The sequence below is a fragment of the Malaclemys terrapin genome, chromosome 4 (assembly GCF_027887155.1).
Source record: "Malaclemys terrapin pileata isolate rMalTer1 chromosome 4, rMalTer1.hap1, whole genome shotgun sequence".
Taxonomy (NCBI): Eukaryota; Metazoa; Chordata; order Testudines; family Emydidae; genus Malaclemys; species Malaclemys terrapin.
In genome coordinates, this window is record NC_071508.1 from 74,595,382 (window position 1) to 74,621,320 (window position 25,939).

The 25,939-nt window shown below is 40.0% G+C and overlaps 1 long non-coding RNA gene across 1 annotated transcript; it reads left to right on the top strand.

Moving 5' to 3' along the window:
- Window positions 1-25,041, top strand: LOC128837044 (uncharacterized). The gene is made up of 3 exons (XR_008444880.1): window positions 1-102; window positions 1,355-1,463; window positions 24,611-25,041. It is a non-coding gene; the product is annotated as an uncharacterized LOC128837044 (long non-coding RNA).
- The last annotated feature ends 898 nt before the right edge of the window (window positions 25,042-25,939 follow it).

The window sequence follows — 25,939 nt, forward strand, 5'->3', positions numbered from 1 at the left end:
ACCTCTTAGAACAACTTCCTAAGAGCACAGCACATACCAGCTGCAAGAATACATGGCAACTTGGAAATCATCCTCCACTCTTCAAAAAGCAGGAATATAAGGGTAAGAAAATAACATATATACTCCTCTTCAAAATGATCCGCACAGTGGAGTTACCAACAAGGGCGAATTTGGCTCGTTTTCTGTTAGATAACAATGCCAGTAAATCTGTTTGCAACTTGCCTCTATCCCTCACACTGTTGTGTGACTATTGTATCAAGGTCTCTGTTGAGGAATCTGTCAGTCTCTGACCTAGTCATTGCCTGCAAATTTATGGAATGGAGGAAGTAAACATAATGAAGCAACCAAAGCTCAGAGCCTCTGATGCAGGGAGGCTGATTTGCAGCAGACCACATTCATGTAGTCTTTAAGTTGGCTTGGTTGGTTCTGGAACAGCAGTGTGGGCAACTCTCATGATTTTATCATAAGTCTTATGCTAGTTGGTATTTTTCTTAAAGCCCCAGCTCCTGGAGGCAATTGATTGCATGAGAATCTTAACTTACATTTTTTTAAAGTGAGTTTCTAGTCCTCCTGGATGCAGAGAAAAACCTGAGTGCACCCTGAAATTCCAGAAACAAGAAGCTTAAATAATAACAAAAAACTAAAGCGTATTTAAAACAAACAAACAAACAAACAAAAACTCTTGTTATTTTTGAAAGCAGTTTCATTAATTTGGAGAGCCTGACTCATGATTTTTGAATGTTTGTTATGAGATCGACCCAGGGTAAGGGTAATCCTTTGGTAACGTACAGCCCCGTGTACAGGCTTTTATGCAACTCTATCTCCCTGTTGCTATAGCAGAGGAAGGGGATTGTGGGTGGAGAAAGGGGAGTGTGGCCAGAATGCCTGTTAACCATGTCAAACTTCAGATGTGTTTTCAGTTTCTTGTGGCTTTTTGTAGCTAGTGTAATTCATCTGCTTTAATTGCACAGGGAGGAAGCAAGGGAGGACAGGTTTGAATAGAGGTTGCTCTGAGATCAATGGAGTGCAAAGAAGAGTTTTAAGCCAGTTTTTGCATATACCATCCCTGATCTGTGCATTCCACAATATGGCTCATAATTTTTATTTAGCTTGACAATGCCAGTGGAAGAGAAAGACAGACACAGACACAGACACACACACACATCTAGTTGCTTCTGGTTTTCATATCAAAATCTGAATCTGTTTAGTATGTTAAAGTAGTAGCAGTTGGGCTGAAAAGTGTCTGCAGAAATCTATCATGTTTAGTTTACAATTCACTATGGGCGTTTGTTTCCCTCTGACAGCTGAGTTTGGCCCAATCAGAGCTTTTGATGTGCTTACCTGTCATTTATAGGAAGCAAGTCTCTATTGATTTCCTCAGCAGATGTCAGTCACACAGCCCATCAATAATGCTGGGAAGACATCGTGCCCGAACAGAAAAAGAAACACGAAAGGGAAAACATGTAAGGACGCTTCTAATTTGCCAGCAAGTAGCTCTCCCTGGTGTAAACTCAGAAATCTGTGACTCTTAGAACATGGTTCAGGATGATTCATTTGAAAAGCCACATAGTGTGTAGTGGTTTTAAAGGGATTTAATATGAAGAAATGGCTAATGTATTTATATTTTTCATCATCAGGTACCTACAAATGAGTTATCATAAAGTGCATACAGGGAAGAATCCAATGATTCCATTTTCTTCCTTCTCTAGACAGTTACAAAACTCCAGTACTGAATCCTTATGGTGTAACAATTCCTTCTGTCATTGTGAGAAATTGTGTAGGTGTGTACTCCCTTGTAAATTCAGAGCACGGCACTGTGACCCTTACAGCAGGACAAATGAGTTAAGGCTCTGTCAAACAAAGGCAGAAACATTCAATTGCTGACATAAGTTTACTATTTTGTATAAATGTGTTTATAGTCTGGCACCAGCATATTGTAACAAGTCTGTGGCCCTCTACCACTTCATAGTTCTCGCTATGCTGCACACTACAGTTACTCAGAACTTCACGGCAGCAGAAGGGATGGAACTCAGATCTTACTGCAATGAAAGCTTGGATCCTTATTGTGTTAGCTAATGGAGAAACTATCAGCAATTAGCAATACAGGTTCTGTGAAACACAACCAAGCAGTTCTTAATTTTCCCAGTAGAGGGCAGTGGCCTTTCACACTAGTCAGTTTATTACACTAAGTTCCTTTTTTTTGTTGTTAGTGTGAAAGTTTAGTTTGAGTTATAGGTTATCATTGCTAAGGTGATCAATGCTACAACTGACTATAACAGGTGAGATTTTGAGGTGGCAAGCCCCCAAAAGTTGGAATACCTACATCTTCCATGGAAATGGGGTCCATATTGTTTTCATTGTATGGAATTGTTAATATTTTATAAAAGCAACAAAGAGTCCTGTGGCACCTTATAGACTAACAGACGTATTGGAGCATGAGCTTTCGTGAGTGAATACATGCCTCCGACGAAGTGGGTATTCACTCACGAAAGCTCATGCTCCAATACGTCTGTTAGTCTATAAGGTGCCACAGGACTCTTTGCTGCTTTTACAGATCCAGACTAACACGGCTACCCCTCTGATACTTAATATTTTATGTTTAAATAGCCTTGTTAATGTGGCATGAATGTAAAATTGTGGGTGCTATTTCAGCTGGAGTAGCAATACCTGACTGCTCATTCCCCAATCAACATAGGCCATAGGGACACGGGGCCTTTTACTCTGCACCTTTCTTTTTACTCCCGGGTAGTCACATGAATCAACCTCTCTCCTGCAGCTCTCCTCCTAACAGTGCTCTCTCAGTCCTTTATAGAAAACACCTGTCCCTTTCGCAGCTGGGTCTGATAATTGAACAGGGCTGACTGGCTCCAGACCATGATAGAGGCAGGCCATCCTGTTACACACACACTGTATTTTCAGTTAATAATTGGACCTGCTATGATCTACACATATAGACCAATTCCTGAGTATACAGCCAGCTTTAGAAAGAATGTTATAAAATGGAACATTTATGCATGATTTATTTTTTTAGTTATAATCTGAGAGCCTTAAAATTCCACCAGTCATACAGAAAAAGAATGTCTTTGCTGCAGGAACTGAATGTAATTCAATAGTGTTCATCTTGCAGGGCAGCAAATGGAATTTTAAGGCTATAGGAATGTTAATTTAAAAAGATATAATTTTGAGAACTACTGTCCCATAACCTAGTATTTTTGATATCTCTGTCCTAACCTACATGTGCTTGAAGAGACAAACACATAGCAGTATGGTGTGCTATGGTCAGCCAAATTATGATTGTTCTCTGAAAATAATGGTTATTAAGAAAGTGACACAGAATTTTACCCATGTTTCTTGAACAAACTACTTTTGCATTCTCTTTCTTTCTCTCACTCACTCACAGATACATTTTAAATTGCCTTTATCTGGAAACACCATTTATAAATGAAAATATATATACTTTCTAATATCTTTTGGGATAATATTTTAATAATAAACTTTTGTCTGGCAAGACACAGTGCATGAGCATCACACTTTAAACTGATCTTATAATTTAGTGCACTGGAATAAAAAAGGCAGCAATTTTATGTAAGAGAGTCACACAATGATCTTGGAGAAAAAGACCTTTAACATTGTTTAATGATGGGCTAGTTAATAAGCTAAGACCAGGGGTTCTGGTGCTAGAAGCTGGTAGAGACTTATCGTCTTCTATATGGAATACTGTCCAGTTTCTTTGGGAGTTTGAGAACATATGGGTCCAGTTACAGGACAGACACAGGACCACATTGTACTTCACAGAACAGCTCCACATTGTAAGTTTGATCCAAAACCCACTTAACGAAATAGGAGCCTATCCATTTACCTTAATGAGCTTAGGATCAGGCCTGTGGCGTATGCAGATGGGCCATGCTTTAGCAAGAGCCCTGTCACTTTAAGGAAAGGTAGCCCTTGCTCTCCTTTCCCAAGCTTCCCTAGCTCCACTGGCCTCACTGCACCTCATCCTCAGGCCACATCACCCCATCCCTTTTGAAGAGGTTATCAATTCTGGAGGCATTAACATGAAGACTAACATGTCTCCATACCTAGCAACTTTATGGCCAGGGTCCTGATCCAACACTCACTGAAGTCAATCCATTGGCTTCAGTGGATGTTGGATCAGGACATAGGTTCATTTGTGCCCTTCTCCCACCAACAAAAAGAAAGAAAACAACGTCTCTTATAACCATATAGCCCAGTTATATGCACCGAATACAAGCAAATTAGGGACCCATATTTTAGATGACAACTGGATGCTAGGGAGAATAACACTCCTTAAATACGATAGATAGATAGACATACACCAAAACCATTCAATTCTCAACAGCTAGAGGGTTCTCAGCAACTTACTTATAGCACTTGACAGGAGCAGACCCTATTTAACAAAGTCCTAAGTAGAATAGGGTAAATAAACAACAAATAATTTACACAACAAATTATGTTCTCAACAAATATCCCCTCCATTTTTATTTGCAAATCATACACAGACAGATCGTGATTATTCACAGATTTATTATTTAAAATGATTCACCAAATAATTTCTGCAAAGAATTGTTGATTTGTAGCTTATTAAAGCAGATGAGCAGGAACATTTGATATTCAAAATGCAAGCTGTTTGATTGGACACATGGCATACATGGTATGTTTCTTTTTCCTGATCGAATGGGTGAATCTGTGAGAGTCAGGTTTCTGGTGCAAGTCCTCATTCTTATGATAAGTTCAAAATTTGCCTTCTGTGAATATTCTTCAGTATTTGCTTAAAACTTTCTGTTGTAACCATATTGGCTACCATAGTTGCAGACAGTAACCACTAAAGAGGAATAAATATTTGGAACAAATTCACTTAAAAAATCAAGTTAATATTCACAGAAAATTGTTTGCAGCATTCATCCAGGTCTACTCTTAGACCCTGAGTCAAAGAGCAGGTCTACACTATTGTTTAAGTTGATCTAACTCATGTTATGGTGTGAAAAAGACACCCCAGCCCCTGAGTGACACAAGTTAAAGCAACCTAAGTGCTGTCCACACAGGTGATCTCCCGGCAACATAGCTTCTGCCTCTCGTGGAGGTGGCATAATTATCCTGATGGGAGAGCGTTCTCCTGTCGGCATAGTGTCTTCACCAGATGCAGAACAGCTGCACCGCTGTAGCGCTTCTAGTGTAGATCTGCCCAATGCTCACTAAAGTTAATGGCAACAGAGGGTCCTGTGGCACCTTTGAGACTAACAGAAGTACTGGGAGCATAAGCTTTCGTGGGTAAGAACCTCACTTCTTCAGATGCATCTGAAGAAGTGAGGTTCTTACCCACGAAAGCTTATGCTCCCAGTACTTCTGTTAGTCTCAAAGGTGCCACAGGACCCTCTGTTGCTTTTTACAGATTCAGACTAACATGGCTACCCCTCTGATACTTAAAGTTAATGGGAGTCTTTCCACTAACTTTGGTACACTTTGCATCAGGCCCTCGATATGGCCCTTGATAAACTGTTGTTTCATTTGTTGTTTAGATTCAGGGCCGGCTCTGTCCTCCTCCCGCCGCACCCCCCTGCTCCCGGAACGCTCTCCCCCGACCGTCCAGAGCGCCGGGGGGAGGGCAGTGAGCCCGGCCGGGGCTCCGCTCTCCCCAGCGGCCAGAGCGCCGGGGGATGGCGGTGAGCCCACTGCGGCTCCACTCTCCCCGGCGGCCGGAGCGCCGCGCCGCCCCCCTCCAGGTGCCGCCCCAAGCACAAGCTTGGTGGGCTGGTGCCTGGAGCCGGACTTGTTTAGATTGTAAACTTTTTGAGGGCAGGGCCTATGCCTCCATTTTATTTAGCTCTGCATTTAGATCATATGGCAGTAAACAGATCATATGTCACAAGACAAGACAAGAAAAGCAGAGTGTTTCTGCATCACTGTGGTCCTCAAAATGCAGTAATCACCTCCAGATTCTGGTGTGAATCTTACTTCTGTTACAAATGGAACTTTTAATGTCAAATAGTGAAAGAGTTAGATCCGCAGAGTCAACAAGGACAAAACACCAGTGGTGTTTAAAACAGAGAGGATGAATTAGTTAAATTAGTTAGATAAAACACTAAGAACCAAACCAAAATTATGCTTGGTTCCAAAAAAGTTTGAATACCTTTGCTTTAGTTTGTTTGTATTGAGAGTTTCACATAAATGGGGCTTGACAGTGGCTCTTATCACCATAATTATGACCCAAAAGAAAACAGGAAGCCCCTGGAATCTAAACAAAGTTCTCCTCTTCTCCCAAGATCCCTAGTTCCTGTTTGTTCTCTTTCATTCTATAGATGATAGAGTGCTTTGCTAAGTCCTTTGCGCAAAAAGGATTATTATTAAACTGCTTTAATAAGTATCCTCATAATGAACAAAGCCTCTATGCCACATGCTTAAAAATCAAATAAACTGATTATTACTGCATTATTTTAACCTTCCATTAATTAAAGTGAGCACCAATTGAGAGAACACAGAGGTAAGACTGAAATATATTTTGTTTTGCATTGTTGTTGTTTTTCTCCACACGAAACAGGTCATGACAGTAAATGGGAGCCCACCACTTACTGAAGTTTTAATTACATTCAGATCAGCTAATTTAGTTTACAAGTTATCATCAACCTGTTAATGGAACATTAATTAAGAAATGTACTCAGTAAGGTTAGGTTCATATTCATAGAAAGTGATTCTTCCTGAGTTTTTCCATCTAATGAGGACCAACTTCAACATAGCTGTTTAGCATAATTACAAAGATGAACAACATCCATGCGCTACAGCAGCAATATTTTTTTGTGATTTCCAGAGTATCCTGCAGTCTTCAGCTCTGTAGCCTCGATGGATAGATAATGGGTGGAGGTGGAGGTGGAGGGAAAATAAAGAGGCTGTCTCAGAACTCTCCTCAGATAAATTATTAATCGCATGCAATAGTACACTGGTTGCCAACTGTAGTCCATAGACCCCTTCCTGGCAGTCTGTGGTGAACTCACTAGTCATATGGTGCTAGTTCTGTTCCAATTTCAGCTGCTGAAGTACCTTAAAGGATAGCTAGAGTAAATTTAATGTTTTCCTAATGTTACTTTTCCATATAAGCAATTGTGTTATTTGAACACGATTGGAAGAGATGATCTTCACAACTGTGAATGGGATTTCTCTGTTTAAGATGTGGTGCACACTATGAAAAAGTTTGAGAGCCTGTGGAATAGTAGAACTCAGGACTGTAATGGTTGTCAGCAGGGAGGGATTATTAAGTCTTATTATTTATTTAAGTGACAACAATGTGCTTTACCCTGTACAAGATTCAAGGGAGCTCCAGGCTTAAAGAGCTTACTGTCTAAAAGACAGATGCAGAAAAACAGGACACAGTGGGAAACCCAGTAGTAGTAGTAACTTGGCATTTTAAAAAAGAACATTAACTCATTTCTTGTGGGCATCGCAAAAGAAGTGAGTCTTTAAGAAGTATTTGAACATAGACAGGAAAGATGAGCTGGGGAACCAGAATGGGGATTAACTATATAAAGGCTTCTGACCATCAACATATCTTGCTTTATAAGTACAAGCCACAGTGGAAATGCTGTGTGTCACAGCACTCCTAATTCTACTGAATCTGCTTATGATTTCTAGTGAAGGGAGAACTCCAGAATATTTAAAAGGTATATCAGAAATGTGTCTGAACATTTTACATGCCCCATCTCCCCCCAGACCAAACAGATCCTTCTCCAATTTCACAATCCCGTACTTCCAGGCTTGGCCTCAAGTTTCTCTTCCCTGACCTTGCTCTTCCTGAACTCTAAATCTCCTTGGCTACTGTGTGTTTGAATTAGACCTTTCACCTCATTGGAATGCAGTTTCTATGGTTTAATTCTAAATGGAACAGTATGTTAGTTTAAACAGGGAGGGTGATCAATAGTTTAATCAGTCATTTTGTTTCTAATTCTTTCTGCACTACCTGTTCCAGCTGTTAATACCTCTTTACTTTGGCCTGCTGCAGCTCCAAAGTCAAACTCAGGTCAAGCAGAGACAGATAGGCACGTGAGAAAAAAGAGACACCATGCCTGTCTGCTGAATTTCTTTGCGGTTGCTGGATCAAAGTAAGCAGAATATGTAAATCCACATACCTATCCTGACTGTTGGCTTCTGCCTCTTTTACATAAAGAGCATCAAGTTATTTTCAGTGGGAGGCTTTCAGAAGAGGAAGCTAGAATAGGGACTATATTAGGGGTGATTATAATATGTAAATATAAATTCCCTTAAGGCCTCCACATTGGAAAACTGCACCTTGTAGCTCATTCCTTATTGTTGTGCTGCTATCTGCAAATACTAATTCTGGAGTTGGTCAGTTATTTGTTTCTGAAGCAGCCCTTACATTTGCAGAAATATTCCTAGATATTCATGGGTAATTTATGTAAACAATTTCAACATAAAGGGTGTGTATATTCATTTCACTTCTTTGTACTTTGTAATTCATGGCATGTAATTGGCCACCTAAAGTAACATGGCATTGTGTTTGTGTAATGCCAGACCCTGTTCCTTGGCGGGTAGGATGGAACCTGGGGCCTCTGGAGCTTAGTGCATGAGCCTCTACCACATGAGCTAAAAGCCAACTGGCTGTTAGCTAAGGCTGTAGAGCAAACTCATTTAACTCTCTCTAAGTGGTCTCAATGCCACTAGATGGGACAGAACACCACACCCCGAAGGTGTGTGGGTTACATTTGCTCCCTGATTGGATGACTGAAACTTCCTGAAGGACAACCATATGACTGGGGTGCATAGGCACTACAATAATACAAATAATAAATACTTGATATTCCTGTGTTGACCTCATTAACACTTTTGGTCACAGCATCACCCTGGGAGCTCATGTTCAGCTGATTATTCACTACAACACCCACATCTTTTTCAGAGTAAGAAGCTTGCTGCTTCCCAAAACAGATTGACCAAGAATTAAGAGAGTATAATTGAAGTAAATTGAAGTAGATTGAAGCCCCCCTTACATCCTGATTCAATTGTGCTGAACACTACTCAGGCACAAGTTGGCATCTAGGCCACTATTTTTAAAGTGATCAAAATGGACTTGGAAAAGAAATAGAAAAAATATGGAGCCAGATATGCTTTGAAGAGCTTGGAAAACACCTGGAAATGACATTGAACTCAGTGCTTTGAATTTCCCCTCCAGGTTCCCAAATTCTTCATTCACGTGTTGTATTTTGTAAAGCAAATTATTACTCAAGGGAGAGATGGCATCTGGCAAAGAAGAGTCAGTAATGAGCTATGCACGATTATTCACCTGAAGATTTTTAACACAAATATTTTTTTTCAGAAATTTTAACAGAAATTCACCAGTTTAGTAAAGGATGAATATTTTTGTTGTTGCCTTCAGTAACCACAAGGCTACATCTTCAAGTGGTGTAAAAAGGAAAAATAAAAATTGGCTTCAATGGAGTTATGCTGATTTACACCACAGTTTGGGGTTATTTGTGTGTGTCTATTGTTTGTCTGTATAATGAGAGCAGTAAAATTTCATTGTGAAAGGAATTGGGCATTGTTTACATTTGGTCTGTGGGGATAGAGAGAGCAAATTACCAGTTTTGCCTATTAAAAAAAAATCACCATTAATTTTGTAGAAATGGCCCAAAAATTGATATTGCTGTTGGTGAACAGTAGCAATCACATACTGTCTTTCACACTGTTCTTCTAGATGTCTTTCTGATTCCATTTGAACGGCTAGTAAATCAGACATAGCAACCAAAACCAGTAGTGAATGAATTACAAATGTGGATTCAACAGTTGCTTTAAGGGTAGAACTTAATATTTGCCTGCCAGAAATCCAGTGAAGGAGTCAGCATTGAATTCCTGTAGCATAATTTGAAAGACCTAAGAAGCCTCTCCCAAACACTACCTTCTTAAGCACTGGACAATATGTAATTAACTGAACCTTATAATGTAAGCACTACTTCAATGCATACTTTCACTCTTAGAGATGTCACCCTAATTCTAATTTGGTTGGAATATTTCGTTCAACCTGCAAATGCATGTCTGTGGCACTTTTTCTGAATGCTGATGGTAACTGAAGATTCATAAAATATAGATATGGTGAAAAAATGCAAAAATAACCCTGTCACCTGGCATTTCCTCACTGCTTAGGGTTTTAAAACCACTTATCAATATTCTACATATGACCAGACTGCATACACTTTTTTTCTTTAACTGACTGTTTATTAATACAACTTGTCTATAACACTGAACATTCACCACGGTTGTGACACTGCACCCCACATTCTTCATAGAGATATTATTATGATATGATTATGGTACAACTATGGTGAATTTTATGCAAGATAGGTCATGTAAGATATCATTGAAAAGGTTATGATTTCCTGAATATGATTATCCTACTTGTATGAATGTATCACCTTTGTATTCTGAAGTTAGGAATATTGTCTATGTATCTATAATAAATTTATTTACACATGGGAAACGCCTACTAAGCAAAAGTCTCTCAACGTAGATGGCTGGCTGGGAAGGTCCCGTTCAGGTTAATGAGCCATTAGGAGAAAACAATAGGCCTTAAAAGAAGCTTATCTCCGGGAGTGGGGGTGGGGGGGAGGCTTCCTGAGGATGCTACAAACAGCCTCTGACTCATGGCTGATGTGACACTACAGGGACATGTGACCAGGTCACCTGATGCTGGACTCCATCTTGGGATACCAGTGTTTTTTCCACTGGCTGGCATGGGAACCAAGCTTTGAAACAAAGGGTTCCTACCATATGCAAAAGCTATATAAGGCAAGGGAGCGACATCATCGTGGTTCTTCTTCACTGATTCCCCACCCAAGAAGACTTCTGGAAATACCTGAGGAACAAAGACTGAACTGGGGGGAAGTGCTGGACCCAGGCTAAAGAGATTTTTAGCCTGTGAATGAAATACCTGGGGATTTTAAGCTGTAAATTAGTGCAGCTTGTCCCTTTAGAATCTGCAAACTGCTTATATCATCTCTTAAGGTGAGAATTGATCTGAATTTGATCTGTTCGCTATCCCTTATCACTTAAAATCTATATTTTATAGTTAATAAACTTGTTTTTGCTTTGTCTAAAACCAATGTGCATGGGAGTCATAACTTGGGGCAAAAAGCTGTCGTATATTCCTCTCCACATTAAGGGAGGGGGCGAATTTCATGAGCTTACACTGCACAATTCTCTGTGCAATGCAAAACAGTATAATTTTGGGTTTACACCCCAGAGGGAGGTGTGTACCCGAGTAACTGGGAAGTGCCTTAGCTGAAGCCTCCCCATGCAGAGCTGATCACAGCGTCTGTATGAAACTGCAGCTGGGTGTGTCCTTAGCAGTATGAGTGCTGGTAAAAGTGAAGCTGGAGCCTGTAGAGGGCTTGGCAGCTGGTCACAGCCGTACAGTGTTAAGGGACCCCAGGATGGTGGGTCCAGGGGGCTCAGTGGTACCCCAGTTCCAAGTGGCACCCCAGGGGGAACCTGTCACAATGGTAATATTATAATAATTCACAAAGTGAAGCTAAAAGACCAAACTGAAACAGCGGAATGGGTAAAAGACATGTTGTTATGAAATGTGGCATGGAATTTAACAGAGGCATGACATGAACATTGCCCCATATCATAAGGATATAATTCTGCAGTCTATGGAATTAAAAATTATTATGAGCAGGGGTAAGAGGAGTTTTTGAGGCAGAGAAGGAACTCAGGTTAAACCAACACTTCCTGGAGAATACATGAATGGGGAGAAGAAGAGGCATGGGGTAAAATCCTGGCTCCATTAATGACAAATGTTGCTACTGATTTCAGTGTGGCCAGGATTTCATCCATTGTCATAGCGAGAGGGTCATAGAGTTTAAGGGCAGAAGGGATTACCAGATTGTCTAGTCTGACTTGCCAGACAGGCCAAAAACACCACCTAGCACCTGAACACTAAGACCCACAACCAAAATTAGACCTAAATATTACAGCCCTCGGGAGACTAGACTATTATGTTCCACAGGCAAAGAACTGGTGGGACTATGGTGCACTGGTGCCAAGGCCTCAGAACAGCAGGGAACTGATTGAGAGAGATATACACAGATAATCTTGGCAAGTCACCTGGATGCACACATTGTAGAGGAAGATTTAAAAAAAGCCCAAGGTCCCTGCCAATCTGACTTGGGGGGGCAGGGATTCCTTCTCTATGCCACATATGGTGATCAGTTTGGCTGCTGGTTCTTGCTCACATGCTAAGGGCCTACCACCTTAGAGAGAGAATGTTCAGTGCCATTTCAGAGCCCTGGCCTTCCCAACCCAATGCCCCATCTCCAGCTGTGGCCATCCCTTATTCTTCACACAAAGGAGATCAAAAGCAAGCAAACGAAGAAACCCAAGAATTGGGGGGAGAGGGGAATCCCTTCACAACCCCTTCATGTGGCAGGCTGAAACCCTGTAGCATAAGCTTTTAGGTACATGAGACATACACAGGAAGTGATGCTGGAACATTAAAATTGAAAATCAGACCTGAATAAACACCCCTAGATTCAAACTCCCTCAACTTTTGGAAAAATTGGACTTGGATACATACTTCATGGCTTCCAATTATCTCTGCTAGAAGCATTTGTTTGGTTTTTCTCACATGGATAATTATTTATAATTATTATAATTATTTATTTTCAGTGCATTCATTCTGCTAGCTGACTGCATTGTTTCAATTACTAGAGCAAAATGCATAAAACAAGTTCTTCAGCATCCAATAAAATCTCTGCCAATTGATTAACCATAAAAACATATGAGTACAATTAATTTTCGGTGCACAATTGTAAATGAAAAAAAAAAAGTGACCAGGCTAACATCTTCAATTTCAAATGTTGATTAATAAAAAAAAGGGCTATATTTTCTGCTGATTTAAATTGGTGCAGCATCACTGACATCAACCCTCGGTATTTAAGAAAAAAAAAAGCAGCCAGTCTTTAGAACTCAGCTTTCTTGTTTAAAGAAGATAAACTTAAGCATGAAGTTGTGACGAGTTTTTTGGCAGTTATCACTATTGCATATGTTAGTGTTAGGATGTGCAGGGGGTTTCTATACATGATAGGAGAGCATCAAACAGGCAACAAAAATATGCTGGAAAAAGTTCCTGAGAGCCAAGCAACAACTGAGGTTTATTGTTCTAGTATCACATTCTATGATGTGTTAGTGCATGTTTTCAATCTCTTCTTCCTTCCTCTCTGATTATTCTGATAAGGAAAATACTTAAAAGTGGAAATAGGCTGAAGTGATTTTCAGATTGGGTTTGAAGTTCAGATATGAAACCAGATCAGAATGAATATGGGATCAAATTCAGTTGTACTGAAATCTCATGAACTTTGCTCATGAGATTTCAGTGCACACTGCTGTTTGGGTTATTTCTGTCATTTTTAATGATGAAATTCTATCACAAGTGCTGTTCTCATCATATCTTGTCTACATCAAACAGGAACTAGAAATTAGGATCTCCTGGATTTGGATCCATCTAGAACCAAAACACGCAGGGGTAGGGGTTGGATTTGGGGATTTGGAACCAACCAGTTTTCTATTGCTCTAGTTACTACTAAGCACAACCATGATTTCATCCTTCACAAAAGTATGTAACAGGCAAGACGGTAGATCAGAAAGACACAAATAAAAATGTGGACTATATAGCACAATTTGTTAAGGCTTTCCTTGCATTGGTGCAGTGTTTCCCAAACTTGGGACGCCGCTTGTGTAGGGAAAGCCCCTGGCGGGCCAGGCCAGTTTGTTTACCTGCCGTGTCTGCAGGTTCAGCCTATCGCAGCTCCCACTGGCCACGGTTTGCTGCTCCAGGCCAATGGGGGCTGCGGGCCGAGGGATGTACTGGCCGCCGCTTCCCACCGCCCCCATTGGCCTGGAGCAGCAAACCGCGGCCAGTAGGAGCCGCAATCGGCCGAACCTGCGGACGCAGCAGGTACACAAACCGGCCCGGCCCGCCAGGGGCTTTCCCTACACAAGCGGCGTCCCAAGTTTGGGAAACACTGCATTAGTGAATGCATCCTAACACCACACTTGTGAGGTAGCTAAACCCTCTTAACCTCCTTTCACTTGAAATCAGTGTGATGACTCATGTAAGAAACATCTCACCAATGAGAATAAGGGGTTTACAGTCAGGTCCTTACCAGTCAAAATATGTTACCAACTTTGTGAGCAGGATGTAAGCTTTGAAAGGTAACAGAATCTAGTTTCAGATGGACTCCATGGTATTGCAGTTACCATTTTTGTGGTTTGTTAAGGGTTTAGGATTCCTATGTTTTCTCTGAGCATTTATATGGCCCATTGTTGATGTAGCCCAGTTATTCTGAATTATGATGGTCTTTATCTAACATGACAGCTATAGTACTTTTGAGACTGTATTGTTGTTTTCATCATCTGGTCTTTCAGCTGTACATTGTGTTTCACTTTGAAGTGTAATATTTTATTTGATGTTTTCTTTGGCCTAGTCTTTCTCTAGGTTCTTATGGATCAATCACTGTAGTATCTGAGCATCTCCCACAAGTAGAAAGGACAACAATGAATTCTCTCTCTCTCTCTCTCTCTCCTGTTAACAAGATGCAGGCTTGGGCTTTTTTAGATAAAGTATGGAAGCTTGGGTAATATTGTGGGAGCCGGATACTATATTTACAGTGTGCACACTTAAGAAATTAATTCCTGTGTTAGAGATGTTCCCTATTTCAGCAATAGTCCATATACTTCAACGTTGAATACCACTGGAACAATAAGATCTCTGCAACTGAAATAAATATTTTAAATATGCCCACTGTTGCTCTGAGTGGGGTGAGGTTTATGTTGGAAGAATTTCATCCATTTGAGATGCTTTGATGATGATGCCTGGGGACATTGTGGAATTCTATCCTTCCCTAATAATATTTTGCACTTCTATAGCGCCTTTCATCTGAAGATCTCAAAGCAACTTACAAAAACCCATTCATTTTAGATAGGTAAGGATTTTATATATATATATATATATATATATATATATATATGTTATAGACAGGGAAATTGAGGCAGAGAGAAATGAAGTGGGCCAAGTCCTCTAAGCAAGACAATAGCAGAGTCAAAGATATAACTCAATAGTCCCAACTCCTGCGGTATTGAAACAAAATAAAAATTTGACACAAGAGAATTAAGAAGTTCAGGCAGTGACAGAGTGCTAAAAGATGATAGATTGATTCTTACTGGGCTGTGGGTATCTCAAAAATTCTCTTATTTTGAATGTTATAAATTAATTGTTGTCCAACTAAATTGTAAATCCTGTTTATTTATTTTTAATGTAATGTCTAAAGCAGTGAAGTAACTGGATTAATTTGACAACTTGCTGCATTGTCTAATTGCTAATTATTTTCTTGAAAATCATAGCTCTGATAAAAATCTCTATTCCTCTTTTGAAGTTACTAGATCTGCAGCTATGTGTTAATCACTCAATTTTCTTTCATTTTTTCTTTATATTCATTTGTTATTTTTATTTGGTTTCTGAATCTGCCTTTTATCAGAAAATTGATGCAAGAATAGACTTCATCTTTGCATCCCTAATGTCTCTTGGAGGAACACAATAGGTTCTATTGAATTCTGAATCATTAGCTGATAACAACACATCTCTGAATGTTGTAAGCAAATCAGCTTTTCTTTGCCATTTTTGAACTGAAGAGCAGCAGGAGATAACCATATGCAGTCAGTCCAGGTAAGTGACGTCTCTTGTAAAATTACGTCTTTACCCCAGACATCCATTAATTGATGCCAACACACCTCAACTGCAGAAGATTGGTACTTTATAAAGCAGTCTGATTTACAGGTAACAACGTGATTAATAACTAACAATTAATAAAGCATATAATAATTAAAACTGCGGAGTTGGAGGTGGAGAATTTCTAGCTGTAGCTTGAAATATGTAAGCAAGCATCTCTCCTTATTGCAGCCTCTTTCTGCCAACACACCGGTCTGCGTATGCACTGATGAACTCAACATATCTTTACCATTCCAGCATGAGGATGGATAATCCCCACTTCATAGGAGTTTGAGCACAGAGTGCATCTTGCTAGAAGCCAGGGTAATTTTGTCTGCAGCACAATGGATATTGGAAGACATCTCGACTCAACTCCTTCCTCGTTCCTATTCCTCTGACCTTTATCTCATTCAAAACACAATAATGAATTACTTAAGTGCCAATAGCCTTTAATACCTATTAATCAAGCAGCTCTAGTTAAAAGGACCATTGCTTGTTCAGTCTCCAAAATCCACACAATCTGCCCTTCTAGCAAATGTTTCTGAACTATTTTTATGTGCCTGAAAACTACTGTGAATCACAGACTGCTAAGGGCACTTAACTGCCAAACTCCCATGTAGAGAGACAAGGTGGTTGAGGTAATAGTTTTTGTTGGACCAACTTCTGCTGGTGAGAGCTCCCTCACCAACAGAAGTTGATCCAATAAAAGGTATTACTTCATTCACCTTGTATCTGTAATATCCTGGGACCAATACAGCTACAACATTGCATGCAAACTCCCATGTAGCCTGGAACTGGCACTGTCCACTCCTTTCCACTCCATGAGTTTGGTGTATAAGTACAATGGGTCAAATGCTCCTCAGAGGTAATTCACTGTGCACTGGTGCTGTCCCATGGATTTCAATGCAGTTACAACTTGGTGTAAAACAGAGGAAAATTCACTAACTTATACCAAAATATTAATACCCATATAGTCCCACTCCCTGTACTAAACTGTATATGTGTCTTAGTGTGCTTTTGTAGAGCCTTGCATCTGAGGATCTTAAATAACATTACAAACAAAAGGGTATGATTCTGTCAGGGCCGTCTCTGGCTTTCTGGCCACCCCAAGCAAAAAAAAAAAAAATAAAATAACCGCGGCGGCCAGAACAGCAAAGCAAAAAAAACCTGCGGCGCGGCAGGAGCCAGGGTGCAGGGGGACTCCCTGCCCTGCAGATGTGCCCCGGCTAGCGGGGGGGGGGGGGAGGGAACGGGGGGAGAAAGAAAAGGGGGGCGGCCAGGGCTTCAGTGGGGCACTACCACGTGGCCCCTTCTGCCGTGCCCCCTTCTGGGAGGGCTCCACACCACTCTGGTCGGCTGGGAGGGAAGGACGTGGGCTGCCCTGCTGGGCTTGCTGCAGGGCGCTCCCGTACTCCACGCCGCTGTCCCCTACAGGACAACCGGAACGGAACAACAACAACAAAGCACCCATGCCACCCTAGGATTGGGCGGAATGCCGCCTCCTACAAGCTGCCGTCCCAAGCACCAGCTTGCTCGGCCGGTGCCTGGAGCCGGCCCTGGATTCTGTTATGACACTGGTTTGACACCAGTACAACTCTATTGACTTCAGTTGAGTCACTTCTGGTTTACACCAGTTTGAGATGAATTCAGGTTTATTTATTTATGTGTTTATATGGTACTGATTTCCATAGTATCTTTGTGCCTCACAAATATTAATAGGGAACTGAGGCACAGAAAGATGAAATGAGATGAATAGAACACAGGTCTCCTGGCTCATATTGCAGAGTTAACCTCTACTCCACACTGTTATGTGAACTTTTCAAGTTAAATAAAGTAAAAGAGTTCTCATTATTTAATGCACCAAGCTCAATTGTAATAACTGCCAATTCATTGGTTTTTTACATCACTACAGTGCTGGAAGGAAACAAAACTTGATTACTATTCAGATGGTGTCCTCCAATCAAAACTGATGCTAGCAACTGATATCCATTTTTATAGTTGATTACCAGAATCTAAGACTCTTGGCTTGTACACTATGATCCTCTGAAACAGATGCTAAAACCCCCTTCCTTCTGTGTATGCTGTATCCTTATGATGATATCTCATTGTATTGCTCTGGGAACACTTTCCATACCTCGAGGTCTCTCTCATGTTTTCCTAGCAGTCACAGAAAAATAAAAAGATGCAATATTCCAGCTCCTGCCAGCTGTTTCCATCTGCCTCAAGAAATAACCTTGCAGGCAGAATCCAAAATCCGAATGACAACAGCCTCAGCTGGCAGAAGGTGACCTATTTAAGTGCCATTTCATCCTGAAATAACTTCAAAAGATTTTCCCATATCAGGCATTCTTTACCCTCCCACTTATCGAAACTCTGCTTTTCATGATGCTGAACAAAGGCAAAAGGCTAATAGACTGCTAACCCACTGCTACCCAAACTCTAAGGGCACTGTTCTGATCTCATGTACAACATGTGAGAAAAGAATCAGGCTGTGAGCCACAAACTGAGATCCACGCACAACAGGTTCATAGATTTGTAGAGTTTAAGGACACAAGGGACCAATTGTGATCTCTAGCCTGACCTTGTGTATATCACAGGCCATAGGATTTTACCCAGTGACTTCTGCATCATGCCTAAAAGCTTGTGGTTGACCTTGCTAGGTCTTTTAGAAAGACTTCCTTTCTTTCACCTTCCTTCTTCTGAAACAAAAATGTGAGGTGAGAAGTGCAAAGTGTGTGTATTTGGCATGTGGGTGGGAGTCGTAGGGTACAAAAATCCCACTGCAGTGTCCATTGAAAACCGAATTATATTCATTAATAAGTGACACTTGTGCTGCAGGCTTCATGGACTGGGTTAATGTCAAAAGGTTAGATGCCAGATTCTGATTTTACAGAAGCTTCATATTGCTGTAACTTCACTGGCTTGAATAAATGGAGTTACTCCCAATTTACACTAGCGTGGATGGATTTACCCATACGTTCCAATGAGATTTGCGCTCAAATCACTAGGCACTTTTAGAAAATACTACCGTAGTAGTCTATTTGATTTCATACAGGAATTACCTTACCATCCTCTGTTATCAATGAGTAATGGGATCTCATTACCTGTGGAATAATATGTACTAGGTTAGAGTCCTCAAAATCTCTAATCATCCTAATTTTAAATGAAATTTAGTAAACGAAAGACTCTTTCTTTAATTCATCAGGAAAATGTTGCATGTACAATATTTTATATGATACTCAAGAAATATCATATACAAGTTATGCAGTTCACTTTACTGCTGCCTTTAGGTATTATCAAGAGCTAAATAACATTAGAATAATATTTTAATGGGGATGCTAAATTCTTCCAGTTGCACCAGGGTAAATCCATGGTAAGTGCCATTGATTTTAATGGAGTACAGGATTCCAAGGGCAACAAGGTCTAGTAATGGATTGGGTGCTGGCTCAGGTGACTTGCATTCTATTACTGGCTCAGTCACTGACTTGGTGTGTGACCCTGGGCAAATCACTTCACCTCTCTGTGCCTTGGTTTCCCCTCTCACCCTTTGTCTGTCTTGTTTATTTAGACTGTAAATTCTTTGTGGCAGTATTTGTTTTTACAGTGTCTAGCATAATGGGTCCTTGATCTCATCTGGGACCCCTAACTCTACCATAATACAAATAATAATGCTAAGTCATAAGTCTCTAAATGGTTCACATCACCCTTCAGAACATTTATATGCATCCCTTCCACTTGTGTGAATAGGGATTTATGTGTAAGTCCTTTCTTTATTAAAAGGAAAACAGATTCTCCATTCCTAACTCAGGAAAAAAATACCAACATGCAAAAGAAGATAACCACTGGCAGTTGTATAGAAATTGCCTTGTCATTACGAGGGTCACATTTTCCTGCCTTGACACTTTTAGTGCGGCAAGTTGCAGAACTTGGAATAGCAACAAAACGTTTGAGAAATAAGGGACACTATTCATACATAACAGTGGTGAAGAAGTATGTCCCAAGGTTGGCATTAGTCAGAGTCACTTGCAATGAACAACTTCTGTCTCATCATTTAGAATCTCAAAAATCTAGACAGTATAATTGGACTCCCTGCTAATGCAGGTAGAATTCTTCATTGTCTTCCAGTCTTAATTCTGGGGTCTGTCAAAAAAGAATACTGCCAGTGAATTAGCAATTTAAAAGTTCTTGTTCTTAAAGGGGATATTTATTTGAAAAAAAAAGTTATCTATATTGTTAAAAATAAAATTAAATGCCACTTAAAAGAAGATTGAAATAAAGAAAATTTAATAAACAACGTATACTATATTTTTATCATTAATAGTACTTAATCTATGTTTTGGAATACTCTAAGAACATTGTAATTAAGGTTTAGCTGGCTTTTCCATGAATTAAATTAAATTAAATTAGGCTTGAGCTTGTGTTATTCACATCAGCCCAAATGTGAATTATTTTTATTAGAATTTTTCTAAAGTGTTTAAATCCATTATCTTAAAAAGAGAATATTAGTATAACATGGACATGTATTTAGATGCTTTTAATGTTAAAGTTCAACTGTAGGTAACATGGCTTAACTTTAAAAAAAATAAACTGAGCTAAATAAGTTTAATATATTGGGTTTGTAACATAAAAGATATTTAAAATGGTAGAGACATTTAGGCCCTAAGCCAACACAGCACTTAAACATGTGTGTAACTTTAAGCACCTGAATAGTCCAGTGAAGTCAGTGGGACAACTTATATGTTTAAAGTGAAGTCTATGCATTTGTTAGAAAATCATTCTTGGACCAATCCTGATGTCCGTGATTCAGTATTTGCTACTCAGAAGTATTTTCTGAAAAGGTATCAACCCATAAATATTGTGATCCCTATGTAAACAGAGGTTGGGTGAAGATCTGGCCCCATTGAAATCAATGGGAGTTTTGTCACTGACACAAGGATTTCACCTTTTGTGTCTTGCCACAGTCACACATAGAGATAGCATAACACAGGTGGATAGTGCAGAGTTGGAAATAGAATGACGGAGTCTTGATTCCCAGTCCTCTGCCCTAGCCAGTGTCTCATTATAGGTACTGAAGTAAAAACAAAATAAAAAGGATAGTACTTCATTTTGAAAACAATATTCTGATATGCCGCATTGTGTGCAATTGTAGAGATATTTCCAGGCTGCATGCCTAAACTAAGCTTTGTTGTTCTCCTATTAGTCAAATCATTTGGAGTAACTGTAGCAATACAATAACTGGTATCATTTAAAGTTAAATATGGAAATACTTTGGTTGAGTTTTTTTCTCCTGCAGTCTTTCATAAAACAGAACCACTGAAGTATCTTTGGATTGTGCCACCTGAGGAGGACCCTGAGGAGACATTCTTCAGTTTGTAACAGGAATGAGTTACATATGTTTACTGCACTGTTTCTCATTCTTGCTGTGATTGTTGCCAAGGAATGGATTAATGTTGTGCAATTTTCACTACAGCAATGTTGCTGTAATTCACAATATGTGAAATATATTACACTTCAGGTCAAGGGAAGGAAGCAGTAAGTTAAAAGAAATTAAATAAATACAAAATTTTCTAGTGTCTATGAGCCAGATTCTTCATTACCTTGCACTTTATGTCATTATTTACACCAGTACACAGGGAAAAGAGCTACCATTCTGATAAGGTAGCTTGTGTTTTACACAATCTTAACACTTAACAGGGATTTTACACTTATTTTGCACAAGTGTAAGTGACAACACAAAATTTGGGACAGTGCAAAATCAGGGGCAAAGACTGCTTCTCTTCCCTATTACTCCATTTTTACATCAGTATTATTGAAATAAGTGGAGTTACACTGGCATAAAACTAGTTTAATATTGGAGACTAAGACTTTTAAATTTGAATTCTCCTGGTGTCTGCTTTCAGTTGATTTGCCTCATCTATACTTTCTCCCTTTTTCTCTGTGTGTATATATAAAACCCACTGTAGCTTTCAAAACAAAGAACTTAATCTATGTATCACCAACTCATTTTATATCTTGTTTTTTGTGACACAAATAACAAGCAATGGGAAACAACAGAGTTGCAACCTATTCTTTCTGCAAATTTCAAATCCAGTCCATTTTGTATAAAGCAGTAGCAGGGGATGGATCAACTTGATCCTGCATCCCAGACTTAGGTGAATCATTGAGCTAAGTAAAGAGGTACAGGATTAGACCTAAGTTCAAATAAAATGAGAACTATCTTAAACTTTTGCTCTAAACACAAACTGAATTGAACATTTTTTGCAGTTTGAAAAAAAAATGAACTTTTTAAATTTTGTTTTTCTCCAAATCTCCCCCTCTTGGATAAAGGTTGGGGTCATAAGTGGAAGAGCAAAAATACTGCAAAAAGACTGTTCTCATGAGACTCCCAGTTCAATTGTGCAGACCCAAGTCATTTGGATAGTTCCGAATGTTTGGATTCCTGTCCCACCAGAATAGGGTCTGTATTATTAGCATTTAGACTGCCTAGTCATCCAGTGTCAAGTCCTACTACCATGGAACACAAATGCTAAACTTCCACAGGCTTAATGGGAGGAGATAATGCCCGTTTTACCCAATACTAGTGAACAGGGTGACTGGTGACTAAGTTTATGTCAACATAGCAAAGACCTCCCACCCTGCAGGGCCCTAGAGCCCAGGCCCCAGCTTGGAAGTCTACACCGCAATGAAACGTCCCCGCAGCCTGTGCACCTGTGAGCCCAAGTCGGCTGGCATGGGCCAGCTGCAAGTTTTTCTTTGCTGTGTGGACATACCCTAAGGGACTGATCCAAAGCCTATTGAAATCAATGGAAATCCTTGTATGGACTTTAGTGGATGTTGGATCAGGCCTTACTAAAGGGCCATATCTTGCCCCATAGGTCTGCATGCACAGGGATCCTTCCTTCATGTGGATGTGCCCCAATCTGTAGACCCATGAAGATTTATGTGTAAGGAGGGATGAGCAAAGGGTAAGGGGGATTGAGTTTGATCTAGAGCAGATGCAGAGCTGCACCATCAACCATGACAACCTCTGAGGATTCCTCCTAAATGTATTCCTCCCACAAGTTTTCATGCAGTGGTGTGAACTGACCTGGGGATATACCTGCTTTTAACAAACTGTGCTGCATTTCAAATAATAATTAATAATAAATTATCATCATTACATTTCTTCCCACATTACAAACCTCATTTTGATCCCAACACTGAAAAGGATTGTGATTAATCTATAAACCTTGAAAAAGATTGATCATCTAAATGGTCATACAATGATTCTTGCAATTTACTGCAGATAATCTTGTAGTCAAGAAAAATTAGGGCACAGAGCTTTACACAGCTTGTCAATGTCAATGGATATATTATTAGGCGACTGTGTGCAGTAAAACAATATTTCACAGAGGTGATTTACAGGAACTTATAATTTGGATTTCCTTCTCCCTGTCCATAATTACTACAGTCCTTTAATCTCTGTTATTCCCCACAAAGCCGAGGATATATATTTTCTAGCTGTTGTTAACATTTAATGCTGGTTCCATAATAGCTAACACCGAGCAACAGTGCAAGATGGGGGTGTTTATTTGTGAAGTGTTTGTCATCAGAGCAATAGGTAGAAATTTCTGGTTAGGCTCTTGAGATTGATTTTATCTTACGTATATGAGAGAGAGAGAGAGAGCGCGAGCATAAGAAGGTAGGAAAGCCACGGAGCTATTTTGTCTCTTTAAGGAATAACCCTGGGTGGGAAGGCAGGGCTGCTGTGTCACACCATCCCCAGGAATCTCCCAGAGGCATTGGGGGAATTCAGCCCCTCCTCTGTATGCACTAGTGAAAAGGGGCCATGAAGCAGCTGTTGGTCTCCAGGAAATATCCCCTGCACAGGGGGCATGCTGGAATGGAGTGGACATTGAAAGGATTTTACTCTACTCTTCTGCAGTGGTGCAACTGCGTATGGAGAGTTTTGCAGTTCGGGGGATATTTAGGGAAGCTTTCCAGGCTCCTTTAATCTGTGCTGGCAGCCAAACCGGCTAGGAATAGGGGGGGCACACTGTCTCCCTTCTCAGTCCCTTTGCCAGTCTCAGCGCCAGCACTGGGAAAAATCTGGCCCATTGTACCACATGGATTCTGATCTCAGACCAGTTTTTCAGCAGTGGAATGTCACTGACTTCAGTGGGGTTTCTCCAGTACAAATGAGAGGAGAGTCTGTTCCAATACCTCCAGAGGCACAGGGTGAGCATAGCTATAGGCAGCACGCAAGCTGATTTTCTGTGGCACTCACACTGCCTGGGTCCTGGCCACTGGTCTGGGAGGGCTCTGCATTTTAATTTAATTTTAAATGAAGCTTCTTAAACATTTTAAAAACCTTGTTTACTCTACATACAACAATAGTTTAGTTATATATTATAGACTTATAGAAAGAGACCTTCTAAAAACATTAAAATGTATGACTGGCATGCAAAACTTTAAATCAGAGTGAATAAATGAAGACTCGGCACACCACTTCTGAAAGGTTGCCGACCCCTGCTATAGAGTGTGTCTTTGATATGGGTCAGTATGTAGTAGTAGGATTTAATGTTTGTATTTTGTATAATTTAGAATGAAGGATAAAGAATAATAATTTAGCATGCATTAAATGTATTGATGTATGATTTAATAATTTCCTGCCAGCCACCCTTTCTGAAAACAGAAAGGAATGGCCTAGTGTGCCATTGGTAAAGATGCATCAGCCAGAATCTTGTGTCTGAAGCTGATTTCAAGGCAGTGACAGACCTTTAGGTTCACCACTTTGTTGTAGGTTTAGTATTTTTGAAATAAGTAAGGGAATGCAATGATTATTTTCAGGTCCCTATTGAGATGTCAGAGGAGGGCATCTAAAAGATGACATCTAGGCCGACTCTAAAAGATGTGGCAGGCACCCATCAATGGGGACAAGATAGCTGTAATCAAAACCAGCATGGGGTAACTCCCTGAGAGACTGATGAAAGAAGATAGAGGATGAGAAGAACAATCTAAGAAAAAAAGCACTTGTCAAACAGCAATTGACTACAGCATGATGGTGCAAAACTCCTTGGTCCCAATGAAGGAAGATCACCAACCGAATCCAGCTCCTACCTACCCGTGATCAACCTCGCTGGCCACTAGATTGATCCGGATTCTGGACTGGTAACTATAACATCGACTGGCGGGACAGTGTGTGTGTGTGTGTGTGTGTGTGTGTGTGTGATTGAATGCATATGCTAATTTTTGTATTTCCAATAAATGCAGCGTATTGCCTTTTCCCCTGAAAAAGATCCTGTGTGCTTCTTATGCATAACAAGCATATTGTCTCCCCCAACTCCCAGGGAAGTCTAACACAAGAAGCAGCACCAGATGAGGACAGACTCTGTGCTCTTGACTTCAAGGATACAGTTGTGCCCCACCAATGTGCAGGGTGTAAGGGAGGAGGATTCCTCATGCCCTCTCTCGTCCCTCTGAATGCTTGCAGAGGGCAAGGCGTAGTTAAGCTTGTAATAGTGTAAATAAAAGTTAAAGTTACAATAAAATTAAACAAGAAACCCCAACAGTATAACTAACCAGAAGTCTGATGAGCTAAAAAAATGACTTCCTATTGCAGTAATAGGTGGAGAAATAGAAAGCAAACACACGGGTGTATTTAACATAAATAATATCATGGCAGTTAGTACAGAAGAAAAACAAAACATATGGATAAGCAAAGAAAATAGAGTGGGCATATGCTTTATAAAACTGACTCTATTTCTTAGTGTGAAAATACTTTTAGCATCCTGATCCACAAACTCTAACTCCTGTGAGCAGTCCTGACTGATTTGCCTAATCCAATATTAGTTACTTATTCTAAAAATAGTCAGTTGATGGGGAGTTCAGGCATATATATTAACACCAAAAAAGTTTGTATTTAAAGATTCACATTCAGCAAGTGATTGATTCACTGTTAATATTTATTGGTTGTATTGCAGTTGTGCTAAAAACCCCAAGTGGGGATAAGGAGCGTATTGCGCTAGGTGCTATATAAACACCTAGGTAGACCTGGTCTTTGACACAAAGATCTGATCCATGATATGACTAAGCTAATAAATACTAATACAATTATAAAATGAAATACAATTTTCCTAAGGCTTTTCTCTGTACCTACCTGAGAATAGGCACAGCATA